Below are 19,253 nucleotides of genomic sequence, written 5' to 3' on the forward strand. Positions count from 1 at the left end.
TTCCTCAGAAGTCTCAGCTAGGTGGCTATCTCATTGCAGCAGCTGCCAGTTTTTTCCACTTACTGCTTTACCAGGAGTAAAACTTTTATTAACATGTTATATATATATTTTCAACAAGGTCTCAAGGTTTGTCATTATTTTATGTAGCTAATCATCTCATTAAAACGATCTTATACTAACCAGTTAAGACAACTCTGATAAACCTCCAAAGTCGTAGGTGACATTTCAGAGAATACTGTGTAATTTGGCGATGAGCTGTAGGAATGTAACTTGGGGGGGGAAGCCTTCAAACTACCAATTTAGCTAGGGCTAGTAGTAATTGCAATTACAGATTTTCAGGCTGAGCTACATGAATCATCTCAGAAATGCACAGGGCAGAGCTGGGAGTCTGCTTCCAGCTTCTAGCAACTCATGTGCGTGAGCAGTCAGAAATTAGGAACTGTCTCCTGCCTCTTTTTCTGTAGGTGGTAACAAGAGCTGGTTTGAAGGCTTGTGACCGTGTCAACCTGCAGACAGTGATAGGACCTGGAAACTGGCTTGTGACCACCTGCAGGCAGGCAACACTATGGATACCAAGGTGTTTGGCTACAGCTCCAGATATAAGAGGAAAGAGGAACAGATAGAGGCATGCTTTCTCTGGTAAGCACAGTGTTGGATGGAGCTGGGACCTGAAAAAAATTATCAGTGCCATGGAAACTGGTGAATGAGCAAACTGTCTTTGGGAATGACTGGATTGGGCTGCATGCTCTAAGGAGGTTGGCCTGAGGTAGAATTACTTCTCATTTTTTTTCAGCACCATCTAGAATCAGTGACATCCAGAGATCTGGAGGCAAGTACAGCCAAACCCCATTAGTTTTTCTTTTAGCCAAAAGACATGTAGATGATTCTATTATTTTATCAGTCTGGGGACATGGTGATTCTTTTTTTCTGCAAAAAGGAAAAGGAAAAAAACAGGTGGCTTTAGTCCATCATGAAGATCATCACTTAAAGGATTTGACTGGCAGATGTTATCTTGAGAACTGATTTATGTTGATAATAATAGAACCTCTATGGGATCTTTGTTCCTTTGTTATAGAGGGAGGAAGGGAGGGAGAGAGAGGAAGAAAGCCATGTTGGCACTTCTGCAAGCAAATGTAGAGTATGAAGCAGAAAATATTTGGCTGCAAAAACTGTTGCAAAGCACACCATGGCACTCCATATCACACGTGCAGATTTGCTGTTGATGTATATAGAGAAGGTGATGACACTTGCTCTTTGAATGGAAACCAGATATTTTTCAGGCTGGTGAAAGAATAAGGAAAGCCTGAGAAAAGGCATGAATACCAGTAGGTGTGAATGCCATATTTTAGATGATATTTAAATCTTTCTTTCAATTTGCTGTGTTCACAGTGCTGGAGACACATGAGTAAAGCCATGACAGATTGTGTTGCATTTTTTTAATTGTCTTTTTCTAGCATAAGTAGTGTTGGTGGGCTACAACGTAAGGCATATAGGCTATCATATGCAGCTTCTGATGCCAGCTTACCTTGTTACCCCCAGTTGCTTGTCACGTTTTAGCTGCACGTGGTTGATGGCCAGCAGAGATTGCATCCTATTCACTCCCTAGCATCCTTTTTTTCAAGGCAGGACAGAAAATAGCTTGCAGGATTCTTCCCAACTGATATTTTAAATCAGCTGTTTCCAACTCATGCAGTTGTTTCATCTTTTGGTCTCAAAACCCAGTATCTCTTTATGAACCTTTCTTCGCTGGTTGAGTTTGTTAGGGTTGCTATCTTTTGTTTGAGAATCTCATCAGTTGTCTGCAAAACAGAGAATTGTACAGTGGATAATTCTGCCATGTCAAGCTTATTCCACCTTTCTGCAAGCAGAACTGGGTTCAGATAAGCTTTGCCAATGATGCAAGTTAAATATTTTTTGTTTCATGGTCTTCAGTATATTGTTACTTTGTTGCCTTGTTGTGCAAATTCGGTAAAATAAGTCCTTAAAATAGTTTTCACTGCATGCTTTTTTAAATGCGGAAGCTGTTGCCTGTGAGGGTAATAGCACCAAATTAATCATTAAGTAAACAAATTTAGTTCATACTTCACAGCCTTCCTGCTAGTAATGCAGATATACTCCTGGCATGTGAACTCATATGTGTTGGATCTGCTGTTGGATCAGGCTATTTCTGTTTGAAAATGGCAAGTCTCATCAACCAGCCCAATTCTCTGAAACATATAAGCAGTCATCCCAGGCTGGGAGCTCACAACCAATAGCCAGAAATCCAAGTTAATTTTGGCTCCTCAAGGGCAGGCAGAAGAATAGAATGAGACATTTCTAATCGTAAAATGCTTCTGCATGACCACAATCTGACTTCTGCATTTGCCAAATGTTTCCTTTGCAGCAACATTTCATTTTTGGGTAACATTTCAGTTCAGTTAACTGTGCTGATCAGTATCTTGGCTCTCTTATTTCATGTAATAAAACTTAGCACAAGTAACAGCTACTTAAAAGGGGGAGAAGGAGGAGAATAACTTCTGCTCACATGAATTGGACAGTTCTCTCTAACAAAAAGAGGAATTTAGTGTTCAGTTTTACAAATATGGTAACAATTATTTATAATCATGAAACTGATTTGAAATGCTTACTGAGTGGTAGACGGCTTCATATTCATTGCCATTATTGTGCTGTCTCACCCATGAATCAAAGCAGACTTTCAGTGCTGTCTTTTCTGCCTGGTTCATTATCTACAGACTGTGGCATATCAAGAGAATGTGCTTGCTTTCATGTAAAGTATAAAGAAATCAAACTTCAAGCTGTTTCCATTTTGAGGATTTAAAACTAGGACCCAATCCTTAATTTTCTTTTTTTTTTTTTTTTCCCCCCAATGTATTTTACAACATTTAATAAGGATTTCTGATAAGCAGCATTGCTACTGATATTGCCAGAAACAGCTGATGGAAAGTATCACTAAATTCTTCATTATATTTACTTTAGATTATTTCTGTGTAAGAAAGATATTTATGGAAGCACCAGCTTTCCACAAACAGTGGTACTTGTCAGGAAATATTTTGGTGTGTCTGGATATGGTAAGGTTTTTCTGCACAGAGGCTGTGGTGGTGTGCCATCAAGGAAAGAGTTAATCCTCATCTGAAATAGAGCATATGCTTTCTTTAATAGAGATAAAGGTTTATACTGGTGGTGCCTACTGCATTCCCTGACTACCGTGGCAGAAATCTCCTCAAAGAATCCTAGCAAGCTAGCGAGCCATGAACCCCGATCTCCCTCCTCTCTCTACTCTTATACTGTCAATCCTTAATCAAGCTGTGCTTCTTCAAGTGTTTTCCCATTTGATATTCTAGGAGTTTCTCCCCACTTTATATCAAGCTAACTGGTCTATGGTTTCCTGTTATGTCTCCAGGCACTCTTAAAATAACTTTGTTATGTTAGCCACTTTCCAGTCCCCAGGGGTCTCTTCTAAACTAAATGAACTTGTGAATGTGCCTGCTAATTCCTTAGTTTCTCTCCCCACTTCCTTAGCACATTTGGATATTTGTCTGGCCATAGTTTTTAAGACTGTCTAACCATTTTAATAATACTACTAGCATTAGAGTCTTAAAGAAAAAAAAAAATCTTCCTCCTGCAAATGCAAACTCCTGACCTCTTCATAGAAATGACAAGCACAGTACACGCTTCACTTTTATTTTGTTTATACCTCATACTATTAAAAAGGATTTGCACTCCCATACCATCAGTCCTTGCCCCCTGCACAGTAAATCTGTCATGTATGAGGAAGGACTAGCTATAATAGGGTAGCTTTCACAGCTTTCACTGTACCTTGTGGTGGTTATATTTTGTTTTACTCATTGTGAATAAGAAATTCTGTGAGGCAGGAGTGATTAGTGACATCCTCAGTCACCCCAACGACTTCCCTGCTGTACCTGCTCAGCAGTGCCAGTCACACCAAGGCTCACCCCTGCCTGGGAAGGGCAAGGCAGCCCAAGTCCCTCTCAGCAATGAGCTGAGACAAGGCCAGGCTCCTTATGGAAACCTGGCTGATGGGCACATGTATTGGGTTTGTGTGGCAAGGTTTTGGTAGCAGGGGGGCTGCAGGGGTGGCTTCTGTGAGAAGCTGCAAGAAGCTTCCCCTGTGTCCGACAGAGCCAATGCCAGCCGGCTCCAAGGTGGACTCACTGCTGGCCAAAGCCGAGCCCATCAGCAACAGTGGTAGCACCTCTGGGATAACAGATTTAAGAAGGGGAAAATGTTGCTGGGGAAGGACCCCAGACCAGAGCAGGGGGATGCCCGAAGGAGGCTGTGACCCTGTGGGAAGCCTGCACTGGAGCAGGCTCCTGGCAGGACCTGCGGACCCATGGAGAGGAGCCCACACTGGAGCAGGTTTTCTGGCAGGACTTGTGACCCCGTGGGGGACCCATGCTGGAGCAGTCTGTGCCTGAAGGACTGCACCCCGTGGGAGGGACCCACGCTGGAACAGTTTGTGAAGAACTGCAGCCCGTGGGAAGGACCCACGCTGGAGAAGTTTGTGGAAGACTGTCTCCTGTGGGAGGGACCCCATGCTGGAGCAGGGAAAAGTGTGAGGAGTCCTGCCCCTGAGGAAGAAGGAGCAGCAGAAACAATGTGTGATCAACGGACCGCAACCCCCATTCCCCGTCCCCCTGCACTGCTGGGACAGAGGAGGTAGAGGAAATTGGGAGTGGAGTTAAGCCTGGGAAGAGGGGAGGGGTGGGGAGAAGGTGTTCTAAGATTTGGTTTTATTTCTCATTATCCTACTCTGATTTGATTGGTAATAAATGAAACTAAATTCTCCAAGTCAAGTCTGTTTTACCTATGATGGCAATTGGTGAATGATCTCTCCCTGCCCTTATCTCAACTCACAAGGTTTTTATTATATTTTCTCTCCCTGGTCCAGCTGAGGCGGGGGGAAGGATAGAGCAGCTTTGGTGGGTACAGCACACCATGGGGTGGCCTGTCTAATCCATTAATCCAGGCTTTTTTCATAAGTTCTGTCTTTTTTTTTTTTTTTTTCCTTTTAAGCTCATGAATCTCTTCTGCTGGGTTTTCTGTTGTCACTCGGACTCTGTTTAGATGTTCTGTCTTTTTATGTACACCTTTTTCCTCTTTGAGTTCTATGAAAAGTACATCTTGACCAATGTAAATGTCAGAATTATAGTGTAAAAATCAAAGTTACAGTTGCCTGTGAGAAGTGTACTGCACAAGTCACTGTCACAGGTTCTTGCAATAAACAGCTGGGCTTTTTTTTTTGGATTAAAATTTGGAGAAAGCAACATGTTGGTGAGAAACAATATAAGTGGTGAGAAGGAGTAAGTACAATCTGTCTGCAATTCGGGAGAAATCTGTTTTCTTTTACTGAATACCATTTAGATGTAAGGGAAAAATATATGCTCTCATGTGGCTATGGTCAAGATATTCTTAACTGTGGTTTGTTTTCTATAAGCTATTTCTCATACTCATTAAAAGATGTTAATTCTTAAGTGTTCTTTTTACTAATACTTGTGTGATTATACTTTTGTAATATGATGACACTCATTCTTGCAAGAACATATTCAATGCCTTTGTTCATCAAAGAAATAAGGGAATAAATCTACATTTTCTTATTCAATTTGAGGAGGATGCTAAAATGGAAAGAAGAAACAACTACCAGAAAGAAAAGGAAATAATGAAACAGGATCTACAGAGAGTCAAAGCATGCCCTGTAAATACCAAAGTAAGTTTCAGCTTGGAAGTATGCAAGCAATATGTTTTCATAAAGTATTTTGAAAAGCAGAAACTTTCCTGCAATACTGAAGGGGGAAAAGAAAAAAAGAAAAAAGGGGTGCAATAACGAGCAGATCTTGTGTAAGTGTTCAGTGAGCACCAGGAACAGAGAGAGTCCTTTGAGTTTTGATCAACATATCTAAAACCACTCCACCACAGAAGGAGCAAGTCAGTCATTCCTGCCAGTGGTGCAGCTACATCTGGAAAAGTGGTCTAGGCTCTGAAAAATGCAATGTATGAAAAATATGAAAAGATTAGAAATTGTGTATGCCCTTCATGTTATACCTTCCTATGTAAGTGGAGACTTCTGGGAACATCGAAGAACTGAACCTGAATCTGCTTACCATCATTGTCTGAGCCCTGAAAAACTTATGAATGTGTTTTAGTTGACTTAGATTGTAAAACAGCATGAAGATCTTTGACCTGAACAAGATTGAGTATATTGTAAATTTTCAGTTTGGTTTTCTCCTCCCCAGAGTAGCAAATGGGCCATAAGTGTTGTCTTCTGCACATTTTTACGTAGGAATCTTGCCCCCCTCTCTCCCATTTCCAGTGCAGGGACAAGGCAGCAAGGTAACAGGACGCCCAGTCCCAAAGTCCTGCCTTGTCCTGGATTGCCGCCTGCTTCCTGAAGCCCCGTGCTCCTGCGCTGTGCTCTACGCTGGAGGCCCCTGCACAGGCTACTTCCCCTCCACCTGCTGCTGCAGGCAGGGCCTGGGGTACCTTTTTGGGGTACCTGATTGTAGGACACTTTGTCCTCCCTCACCTTCACCCTGTCATGAGATGTCCCACACTACCATCACATGAGTGTCACTGCAATTGTAGCCAGTAGCTCTCAGCCCTTGTGCAGGCAGGGTGCCTCTAGCCCTGGCAGTGAGCCCAGCCTGGGCTCCAGCTGGGTTAATTTTATAATTTCTCTGACTGTCCATGCATTACTCTACTGTCCTTTGCAGCAGGGATATGGCCCCTGAGCTGCCAAGTGAAAAGTCCTGACAGCCCCATTTAAGCACACTTCACAGGATTTCAGGCAAAGGGAGATTGAGTCCTGGTTGCTGTAAATTACAAGATAAGATTTTTCCGGTAACTGCAAATGTATCACCACAACCCATGAGAACACAATTTATCACTTCACTTTACCAAAACAAGTAGGTAATTGGCCTTGAACTTTGAAAGGAAAATGACTCTTAAAAAATAAACCAGTTATATTGTTTCATATCAATGTTGAATTGACCTTCTATTTTACTACTTACAACTGGATTTTTTTCTTTACTTCTTACACCTGGACTCCTTGATTTCCCAGCTTAGGATTTCTTTTTGCTTTTCTGATTAAAAAGAATACATCACGTGTGTAGGCCTGGAGATGCTGTAGCACTCTCCCTGTAATAGCCAGGTGTCCATCTGAACTTAGAATGAAACTCAGTGCCTCAGCTAATGGCCTTGGATCAGTTGATGAAGAACTTTGCCAGAGATGAAGAACCAGTGCATCAGCCAGAGAAAATGTTATTTAGTTCTTGATTATTTATTTTTTTTCATTTTTGCTTGTCTTTTCCCCTTGATGGGTTTCCTAGTCTTTGCCAGCTCACTTAGTTAGCAGCCAAACACCACAACAAAAGGATTGTCTTGTGATGAAGGTTTAGAAGAGACACATGCATAGAGTTTATCTAAGCAGGGAATAAGAGACATAAATTAGTATCTACTCAATCCGAAGTTAAATTTAAAATATTAACATTTAAAATGCTATTTGAGGCAATAGGATGATGAGGGAAAAGGAGTAACCAAGGTTGATAATTAGGGTAGACTTGCCAATTGGGACCACCAGTCATTTTCAGCAGAAATATTGCATGATTGATTTGTGTCCAAATGTAGTATAATTCTGGAAAGTTTGTACAAGACTCATTTATCCAGGTGGAAATGCGACAAAGAAAAAGAGTGTGTGAAGGGCAGGAGATTGAGTGAAGAGTGAACTAAGTGTATGGATGTGTAAAAGTCTGGGGGAAGAAGGAAGAAAAAGAATGTGATTTGAATCTCCTGGAGCTTTTCAACTAGGGTTTAGAAGTATCTGCAAGATGTAGACAGAGTTGTGAATCTTAACTGGGAGAGCTGAAATAATAAATTACTGGTCCTTCCCTGCAATTTAGCACCCCTCAACTTGGGTATCACATTGCATGAATGCTCCTAATTCCCTTAGTGTGCGGTTAGCTAATTCAGTTTATATTGCAGCCTTCAGCTAAGACGCTAATTTGTGTTATTGTGTTATTTATAATATTGTAAAGGTTGGTGCTCTCAGGAGCCTCTTGGAAATGTATAGACTGCATGAAGTTACACACTTAAGTCTCTAAAGTACTGAGGCCTTAGAGCAGCAGCATCTTCCATTCATTTATTTTAGCACTGAAAGATTGGTAGCACAGCTTTAATGTTGCTGAAGAGTACAAGGTATTCATAGGGTTTTCAATGGCAATGTGTTGTTTCTCATTTAAGCAAAATACTGTATCAGGGATGAGTACAAATGAAAGCAAAGTACGAGTTATAAACTTATAAATATTGTAACTGAAGTGCACCCAGGTTCACTGATCTTGAAAGCAAACTTGGCCTATGGATTTCTTTAAATTACTTAATCTGCACAAGTTTTTCCTATTTTTTTATCTGTTAAAATTTTATTTCTTATATACTATTTAGTTTGAGGGGGTTTTAGGCATGTATGTTTGAAACTGTTCTCAACACTAAACTATAGATGTTTGCCAATTTTATTTGGTTTAATTCCTTGAACTAACTCTAGAGTGGCTTTTGAAACCTGTTGACTCTGTCCCAACTCCAGGAAAATGAATGCTTTCTTTGTAATCTCACTGTTCTGCCGATTGGAGAAGTAATTGAAACCTCTCATGGGCGATAGACCAGCCATTTTACATACCTCCCTTATCTATGTAAACACTTCCTGATCTACTTTTTTCTCCATCCCTTGGGGTCAATAACAGTTTCTTATGATCTCTCTATTTTAAAATGGTCTGTTCCCTTACTCCCTTCCAAAATTTTGAGTAGAATTAATGAATATTTTCTTTACTGTTCATTTTTCACTGACTTCCTTTTCCTTACATTGTACCCTGCTCCCTCACTCATAGGAACACTTGTGTGGTGTTTTTTTTTTTCCTGTTGGAGTTGGACAACCCCTACCTTTAATTTTGTGTAACCTGCAAATATTCGTTTTACTTTCATAAGGAATTTTTCATTGGTGTTTTTGTCATTTCTTCCCCTTTGAACGTTTCAGAGAACTACTGTAAAGAAAATAGGAGGCTTTCACAGAAACCATCAAGTTAATTTGTTCTCAATAGGCATTTGCAACAGATTGAGACTTATGTTCTTCCATGCTAAGGATGGGCAGGTGCCATGTGACTTTGACTTTTGAATATTGTATTTGGGTGCACAGTTGCTTATGAGCAAAGTATAGGTGACAGTAGTCTGACAGCAGCTATGAATAGAACCTTTACCGTACTGAGCTGTGTGCAAAAATTTTTGAATTGACAGAGATAAATAATTTGACAAAGATAAATTTGAGTTACTGGCTCAGCCTGTGGTTTGTTTAGGATTTGTCATTCTTCTTGAAGGTATCATCAATTTAAGTTCAGATGGTTTGCATGGCTCTGAGCAGAGGGCTTCTCTGCTTGCATGCAATTCCACACCTCCAGCTTCCGATGGTGAAACTCGCAGGGTTTTCAGTGAGCTTTGCTGGTTTGCCACTCCTTCCTGCTCTCCTCACTGCTTGCTTTCACATGTGGGTGTAACGTGAGGTGCTGAGGAGGTGCAGGAGAGCATGAAATCCATGCCCAACCTCCAACTTTATCCAGTCCTGGTGATGGCAGCAGCATGCCGATAGCTCTGCCTTCCAGCCTCAGCCCTGCGGAGGAAGCCGCAGGAAGAGCACCGAGGACTCCAATGACTCCTGGGACCCCGCCAGTCTTTCTGGTGCTGTTGTTGCCAGTCTCATGCTTTTGACTATCATTCAGGTTATTAATGCACTACACTAAAATAGGTCAGAGTGTGCCTGTTTTATTGGGGCTGTAAGGATTATTTGTAAATCGCATCATTGGTTAAAATGATGAAATAGTTCTCTTCCTTCAGAATTTTCTGTTAGAAACTATGGTGAGACCATGTTTTACGAATACTTTTATGAACCTCAGATGCTTCCTCCAAGAATAAAATGGACAAGTCATTTACATATATTGATCAGGTCACATTTTATCTAAAACATCAAAAGATTAATGATCCTCATTTAGTTAATTATAGTTTTTATTAAAACAGTTAGAAAGACATTAAAGTGTATTCTGAACTTCTTATGGACATTGAGTTTTAAGGCAATAGAGTTGATGGCTTTTGCAGCTTTCCAGTCTTAAAGTAGCATGTTGAACTGAAAGATGAGCTCGATGAGACAGTGCTTTGAGCTGATTTCTGTCGACATTCACAGCTGTGCTGTGTGGATGTAAACACTGCCAGATCTGAACAGCAGCTTTACACCTGCCTTGTGCAGGTGTGAATAACAGCAAAAGCTATGGAGAGGCTGAGAATCAGCCTCCAAGAGCTTCAGCATGCCCATGTTTGTCAGATGCCTAGTACAGATTGCATTAACCACCTCAGGAGGTTTTTTACATTCTCTGAGTTTAACCAACTACATAATTACTTCTACTAGTCCTTGTGTATATATATAGATCATTTTTCTTGAATGCAACATTTAATTACCAGTTCAGTAGACAGCAGGAATACTGAATTGTAGACATCAGGCATTTTATTTTCAACATTTTTATGCAGGTAGGAAATAATACTGGGGTGTGATGAGCACTAGAAGAGATTCTCTCACCATCCATGAGTTTTAAATTTGTGTTTATATCTGTGTGTGGTGCTGTTGTGGTGTTTTGGTGGGGTGGTTTTTATGCCCAATTTTTTAAAAACCTATGAGGGCTATTGCTGGTGGCAGAGGCACTGTATTAAGATTTGCTCCAAGTTCATACTGAGCAGAAAAAGACTTTGCATTTCCATTAGAGAAAGATTGTGGGAAGCTGTCTGGGTTATAAAGACCTAAGATAAACCTACTGGCTCAACAATACGGTGCTGAGACTGCCTGGTTCAGGGCAGGAGGGGAAGGGGAAGAGGTTAAATGTGCATTCAGGCCCCAATGATACTTAATAGCTTTCATGCCAAAAGCTGTAAGATTCATTCTGTAATTCTTTATTTTTATTTTGTAAAATTTACCCTTATTTCACCATAATAAAACTGAGAGTTGTTTCATCATAAACTACTTAAGTTACAGTATATCTAACATTTCTCCCATTATTCACTATTTTAACTTTTTCAAAGAATTCTAATGTTTGAGGCAAAATTTACGCTTGCAGAAAGCTATGCTGGTTTGTGCCTCAGGTACTTTATAATGACATCTGTAATGACTTTCTCAACAATTTTCTTAGGTACTTAAATGAGGGTCATGAGTTTATAATTCCCTGGATCACCCTTATCATCTTTCCCACCTCATCAAGAAGAACATTGGCAATCTTCCAGATTCTTCTTATTGTAGCTGTAATGATAAATTAAATCACATTTATTTTGGGGTTGTTTTTTCCTGGGAGGTAATTCAGCTAATACAAATAGAATAGAATATTTTAGTTGGAAGGGACTTAAAATGATCATGCAGTCCAACTGCCTGACCAATTCAAATTTGCAGACTCTACATTTTATTGTAATGCGAGTTATTTCTTCAGCAGCCATTGAGTTTTGCATCAAGTATGGAATAACTAGGAGAAAATGTTGTGAATATAAAGCTGAAATTCTGATTTATTCAGTCATTAACAAAAAAAAGCCCCATGCCATTTCAATGATAATAGAATGAAAATCCAACTGGTGTTTTCTTTCTCAAACTTGTTTTCCATAGAGATTGCTGCTCTTAGGCAAACACCTATTTAAACCTTTGAAATGTATAATCTTAACTTCATACAGCTCTAGTAGCCTAGATCTGTTAATGTTTCATCCCTACTCGCAACAGTATTACAATTTAAGTTTCAGTAATATAAAAAGCATTTGTGGCGCAAACACTAGGAAAATATCTTTCTGGGAATGATGTTACAGGTATGAAATAAGGTTTAGGGTATTTTTATTATTATCATCAAAGCTTTCCTTTGCTGCTGCTTTTTAGCCTGTTAATAAAAGTACTGGATATAAATCTTATGAGATATAGCAGTAGGTGGTCAAAAATCATTCCAACGTGTTGCTTCTACATGCAATTAAGAAAAAAGGAAATCAAACATTCAAGCTGCAGCCATGGACTAGTTAACCTTGAGAAAGAGCTCCGATTATTGAAAGCAAAAACAATCAACGCTGTAGACTTAGTGTAATAATGAATGCTGATATATTTGTGAAATATTACTAGTCCGAGAACAGTATATAGTGCAGCTGCTTGAGGATAGTCTAGATAGGATTGACCTGGATACAGTGCGGCATGCAAAAGCTCATTTTCTCTTTTTCCTATTTCACATAGGACAAACCTGCAATATGTGTCTAGTTGTTTGTGTTTTCCCCTAAGATTTCTCTCAGACCTGGTGGTTTTACTGAAGCTTTTATACATTTAATTAGGCTAGTATGTCCCAACAGTGGCTCATAAAAAGTGTCAGAAGAGATGGAGAAAACCTCCTCCATGGTTTGTAGAGCAAATGTACAAGAACTTTTCTAGGGCAATAGTGTGAGCTGGTGTCAGCTGCAAGGTGGAGGATGGACAGGCCACTGCACAAATGGCTCCTTGCTTCCGTGTGTCTGGGTAATGCCTGCTGCTTTCTGTCCTGCTGTGTGCTGCCACAGGTGACTCTTGCCAGCAGCTGAGTTGTTTGCTCCAGGATAAGCAGGCTGTTGGAAAATTCCTTTTTGTGTATGCTGAGATCTTTCAGATCTTGTGTTTCATGCAGGTCTCTTGCTCTGTTAGCTTTACCACAGTTTCTGATCAGATACCTCACCCTCAGCAAGGAGCACCCCAACTTTTTCCCCATGGTGGTAGCCCCATGCATGACATAGAGTTGACTGCCTGTCAACCAGCTACATCTCGCCTGAGGTGTTGCACAACAGGAGAGAGCCGCCATGCTACACAGTTGCTGGTGAGGGCTAAGAAACCTCCTAGCTGCCAAAGTCCCTCTGCCTGCACCCCCTCTGAGCTATGACCCACAGGCATACAACTTGTGAACCCTTCAGAAGGATATGTGAAGCTAAAAAAAACAAAAGGGGGGGGGCACTTGTTTGTGAACACTGAGGCAAATGAGAAGGCAGTCCACATCATGAGCCACTGTTGAAATTTTAGGTGACTATGCATCCTCTTTAGGATGGAATGAATATAACTATCTACTAAAAAAAAAAAAAAAGAAAAATCCAACACTCGACCCTTATGTAGACAGGCTTAGCTATGGATGGGGCTTATTTTATTTGGTTTTTTTATGACTGCATTTGTACTGTGATGTTTTTACACTAGCAGTATATTATTATAAAAGTCCCATATTCTGAATAAACCTTGGCCTAAAATAACATTAGAATTTTGATTTATTTCTGTATGATTCTTTTTCAAGTGCTGTAAATCATATTTTGGTGTTCATTTACCTTTGCATTCTTTTCTGAGCCATTGGCACTGAAGCTGACGGATGGGAATCAAATGAAGTGTGCTAAGTGTTGCTGCTGTAGGCTTTCGTCTCCCTACATTTTGTGGTATGATTTATCCTGGTAATACATCATGTACCTCATTTTCTTTTGCTTATTTTATTTAGTGTTGTCACAAATAATATCATTTGACCATCTACCATGAGCACTAAGCAGTTGTAAATTAATGAAATAAACTGAATCTATGGAACTCATCTGTCCCAGATTTGATTAGAGATGCCAGGGCTGTATCAAGTCATTTACTACAGATGAACCTCATTTATTAAGGACACAGCTTTGCAGGGTCTTAGCTAACTACGGTAAATTGTTATGCATAGTATTTGCAATGATTTTAATGAAACGGTTAAAAGTGACTTTTTTATATCTCAATCATGATTGGTGTTTTATGTTTCTAAACCTGGCATTTTTAGTTACCCTGTTGCTTTGTACCAAGTCACTGGCATACATGTGCATAAGTGGCTCTCCTCCCTCTCTCCCCAAAATGGGGTGCCTTGTGAGTAGGAGGAGTTGAAAGATAATCTTAAACTGGTTTAATAACTAGGATTCAGCGTCCCCCATCGTGGTTTCGGAGATTCCTTTAGGTTTTATTTACTGCTAACCGGAGTCCATAAGGTTTTTAATTATTTTTTTCCCCTCTTGGTATGGCACCTGCCTTACAGTGTAATGTGATAATATAATATTGAAGTGCATGCTTGAGCCACACCCCGAGATACAATTATTCTGGGATAGGGGAAATTCTTACTTGTAGCATTAGTGAGAAGACAGCAAAAAGTACCATTCACGTGGAACGTAGTTTGAAAAACTGGTGCACTCAGATAACAAAGTTAATAGGATAGTATGGTATTTTAATGGTACATAAAACATCTGATACATATTGAGACTTATGTCCTGGCAGTAAAAGCTGAACAAAGGTTAAAAATGGCTCAGAGAAATTCTGAAATGTGTATGCTGGGAAGTGGCTGAGTTAGATATAAAACACCCAAATGTTCTGGACTAGCAGTTGTATTTAAAAAGATTGGTGGAAAGAATATATTGCCGGAACACACAGGACAAAGCAGGGAAAGGTTGGGGAAACAATGATAACTGAGAGGAGAAAAATAATGTAGATGAAGAGAGAAGATGAGGTAGGTAGAAATAATGTTCCTTGGAAATATGAATTATATGAACACAAGAACAATTAACAAGATCTAAACCAAACTCTTTTTGTGGTATGGATTGGTGAAGGATGGTGATGGCTGTCCAGTATTCTGTATCAGTGGTTCATAAGCCCACTTCATTATTTCATTATGATCAGACTGCTAGGTAGGGTAATGGTAATGCATGATGGGAATCATTGTATTAAAGGCAAAATGAAAATATAATACTTTAGCTGAACAAATATATCATTGATGTCTAAAACAACTCTGCTTCCCCCCAACCTGTCCCCACTTCCCCCCCCCAAGTCTTTTTACTTCTATTAAATTCTCAGCTTAAACCATTTTGGGGTAGACTTCTACACTTGCTCTGGGTAGGTTGGATATATTCTCCCAATACACTGTTGTGTAGTTGTAATGTTTTTTCTCCTATCTAAATGTGTGTTAAATGAACTGGAGAGAACATTGGTACATGTAGGTTGTAAATAGCACATGCAAATAAAACTGCATTCAGCACAGCTGCCTAATGGAATATTAAGAGGAATTATATGTGCAACTCACTTTAATAATGTTTTAGCAAAAAAAACCCCCAAACCTAAACATGAAAATTTATGAATGACAGAAAGCTCTAATTTTGGCTTCCAAAATAAATAGAAAAGGAGTATTCTTTATTTCTTTTATTGAACTAGCTTAATGTTACATTCTTCAATTCAAAGCAAAAACAAAATTGTTTTTCTCATAGCTGGGTAAGATCAAGATTATCCAGACCAAACTGAGTTTTCCTTGTTTTGCATTTCACCATAAAAGGTTTGGGAATGAAACTAAAAAATGTAACTAAATGTAACTAACAAAATGTAACTAAAAAATTTATGAATGCTATAGCAAGCAGAGTAGGGGTGCTTGCTCTTTGACAGAGCACTAACAGCTCTGCTGTATGGATGGTGTAGATGAAGGTTTTAACTTTCATCAGTGTGTTAACAGCTAAGGACTAAAAGACACAGAGAGATGTGTTTATGTGTGTGTATGTATGTGTGTATATACACAGAAAGACCATGTGACTGGAGATTCTATATGTATATATAGGTAGATTTAGAAAGCATCTGTATTATGTAAATCAGAATGTCACAAAATATCTCAACCTGAACCATTTGTTCCACAGTTCTGAGCTCAGTACTGGTACATCGCCAGACACAATCTCTGCCCCAAAGACCTCATGCTTTGGTTTGATGAGATGTAATGACAGACTGAAGTTAAATAACCTAGAAGGAAAGGGCTGGCTTTTTTCCCCCGTGTAAGACTGAAAGAAGGAGTTGTTATGAGGTAACATTGGGCATGATGAGTTCTGTCTCACAAGACAAGTTTCAGCTCTCAACAAGGGTTTCTCTTTTATGAAGAGTAACTGCAGCCTCGCAATCCGTTATGTTAAAGTTAGGTCTTTGATGGCTGTATAAGGGTCTGGAGCAATATCACCAGACTGATCTTGAGTAAACCAGAAATGGTTTTAGCAGATTTTACTGGGTTTATTCAGTCTGTATGTCTATAAGAGGCAATATTTTCCTCTGCAATGCATTTTTCCCAGCACATCTATACTGAATTGCATTGTTCAGACAATTTCTTAAAAAAAAAAAAAAAAAAAAAAAAAAAAAAGAATTTAGTTTCAGGGTCTGAGATTTAGATTTTCTGTCAGCCACTTGGCATTCTTCTGTATAAAGTACAAGAAAAATTTTAAATTTAACATGTTAAGCTAGCTAATGAACCTTACATGAAAAATTTAATGCCACCTCCTACCAAATATACAGCATCTGAAAGCATCGAATCCCATAAAACACCTAGCTGAAAATAGTTAGAGAATTATAATGCATACTCAGCAGGCTAGCACTAAAGCACAATTTTCTTTACTATATAAGCACTGGAGTCTTTTGCATAACACCCCAGAGACAACTCTAATACAGTCTCTGCCACCTATGGTTCACATCAAGATGGAGGTCAAGGTGTAGAACCATTTAACTTAAATCCCTACTCCAAGTTACTAGCTTGGAAGAGAAAAGGAGGAAACGTGCAATGGAGATGTGTTCTACATGATCAGCATAAAATAACTTTTTACTTATAAGGGGTGATAGGTAAAACAGAAAACGACAGCATCTTACAAGCCATTAGAATGTTTTTACCAGAGCTTCAGCTCTTTTCCTTATAGCCTGGATGAAATCACATAATTTAAGGAGGGGAAAAAAAAAGTTAGAGATATTGTAAAAGGGGATGTGTGTGTAAAGACAGTCTACTAGTAACTACAGATAAGGGTCTGCTAAGGTTTTTACATTAAACTTTTAATTTCATGGGTTTCTTTGTGTGAATATTAAATTCATGTCTGTGAGTTTAGTACAGTGTAGTGGTGCAATACCTGTCCCCTAAATTGCTTACATTTTGTAACTACCTTGCTATTTTGTTATTGTGTTGTATAACTTTACTTCTCTCTATAACTAATACTAAGTAGAAAATTAAAAGGGTACTGTGGATAATGAAGGATGATGTCATTGTTACTTCAGGCTCATGAATGTTACTGCTTCTTCTCCTATCACAGCAGCAGCAGGGCTCTGGCACAGACAAAATAGGAGAACTATTGCCAGTTTGCTTCCCTGATAACCTCCTATCCTAAAAATCTGCTGGTTTGCTTGAAAGATGAATTGTTTTGCCCCATTAATGGAACACTCTCATCCACCAACTTGGGCTAGGAATAATGAGTCCTATATGACTTAAAATTGTGTGTGCCTTTATGCAGCCTACTTCTCTGCTCCTTCTGTCACTTGGTGCAGGTCTAACAGATTGGTTATTCTGTGTCCATCACTGCATACTCTTCCATGGCAGCTCCAGTGTGAGCCCCTGGTAACAGCTGATCATATCAAACCTCGATGCCAATAAATACAGTGCGCTAGGCCTTTCTCTGGCCATCTGTGCCAATGTGAATATTACCCCATTGATCTGTCTTTTGAGTGGTATGAAAACTGTCATCCTGGGCTAGAATTATTTTGCTGGGCCAAGAACAGCGAGGGGTTCATAGCATTAGTCTCAGCCAGGGGTGACAACAATTTTTCATTTTTACTGGATGGATAAAATTTGATCAAAATTGGCAAGTTTGCACAGTTAAATGACTGAAATAAAATTCCAACCTGCACCCTAGTCCAGCAAGGACTTATACGTGTACACGCATACACAGGGAGCAGTGTCTTCATGGAGATGAGTGGGTTTTCTTACAGCGCAGAAAGCTAAGCACATGTCTAAGTCTTTGCAGAATCTGGGCTTCACTGTCTTTCCACTCCTGAGACGTAATTACAACCTTGCACTGCAGTCACTGTTGAAAGCTCACTTAGTGAAATCAAGCTAAATGAAGACATGCTGCTAGTGCCTAAAGGAACCCAGTTGTCTAGTTAGAGATGCTTTTGTCTGTCCTTAGGCAGCAACAACCATAGGTGTGAACTGTGCATGCCACTGACTTTCCTGCTCTATAATTTTGTAAGCAGATGTGCAAAGAGATAGATTGTTTGCAGTCTTATGCTGGACACTACAAAGGTCACTGCACTTTACCTGTTCAAGCTATATATATGTCTACGTATATAAGAGGCATATTCCATAAAATGCATGCAAAAATTGACTAAAATCATATTTAATGGCTGAAAATGTTAATTTGCTAGGAATTCTTTTTTTAATAGCTGTGATTTTTCTGAACATAATGTGTTTCCTTTAAAATATTTTGAATGATGCATCAGGTCAGTTGCCTTGATCATCTCATGACTCATGATTGATACTCTGATATGATCGGTCAGTGTTATAAATTTGCTGATTATATCATTGTTTCACTTGTTAAATTTTAACCTCATTCTATTTTTTTGTCTTGCTTAAAAATAATAGAGTGTAGAAACATCATCAAAGATTTTTTTTGTTCAAATCTTCCTTTTGATTCTGTCTTTAGTCTCTGACAGAACTGTGCTCACATCAATAGTGTGCCAGGCAGATACTGTCTCAAAAGATCCGAATAAGTACAGGGTTTGTTTAAATTTGGAGAAAGTAGCTTTCCAAAAGACATGATACTTCTTGTTGCACATAGAAGTGTCTTTTCAGTTAAGAAAAGAGTGAACCACTCCGACCATACAGTCAATAGAAGACTGCAAACTTAGAAAACAACAGAAGTGTACAGGAGAGGCAAAAATGAATGAGCTGCATCCCATCTGTTTGTCCTTTTGCTACATGTGGTAATGGTCACTTATCTGACTACCTGTGGATATGAAAATGCATTTGAAATGATGAAGAACTCTCTGTTCCATGGTAATGACAACAACCCGTGACATTTCTAACCTTACCAGCAGGTTAGAAACTATTTGTGTTCTCTTCCATTAAGAATTTTACCCCTTCTGACACATCTATTTAGTTCTGTTTGAAAGAGAAAATCACATTAGTATGACCTAAAACCACAAATGAAGACTATCTTCTCCCAACTAATCTGCATATGTTTAAGTATTTATGAGCCACCTGCTGGGGATATGAGTTGGTTATCAATCTAATAACACCCAATGTTCCTTGGAACTCTCTTTGTAAGCACCAAAGCATATATGCATGAACACTAAATGAAACCAAGCGACTGATAGTAAAATATTGAATACTTGATGTTCTCTTTCTCGACGT

Source organism: Harpia harpyja, chromosome 11, assembly GCF_026419915.1.
Source record: "Harpia harpyja isolate bHarHar1 chromosome 11, bHarHar1 primary haplotype, whole genome shotgun sequence".
Classification (NCBI taxonomy): Eukaryota; Metazoa; Chordata; class Aves; order Accipitriformes; family Accipitridae; genus Harpia; species Harpia harpyja.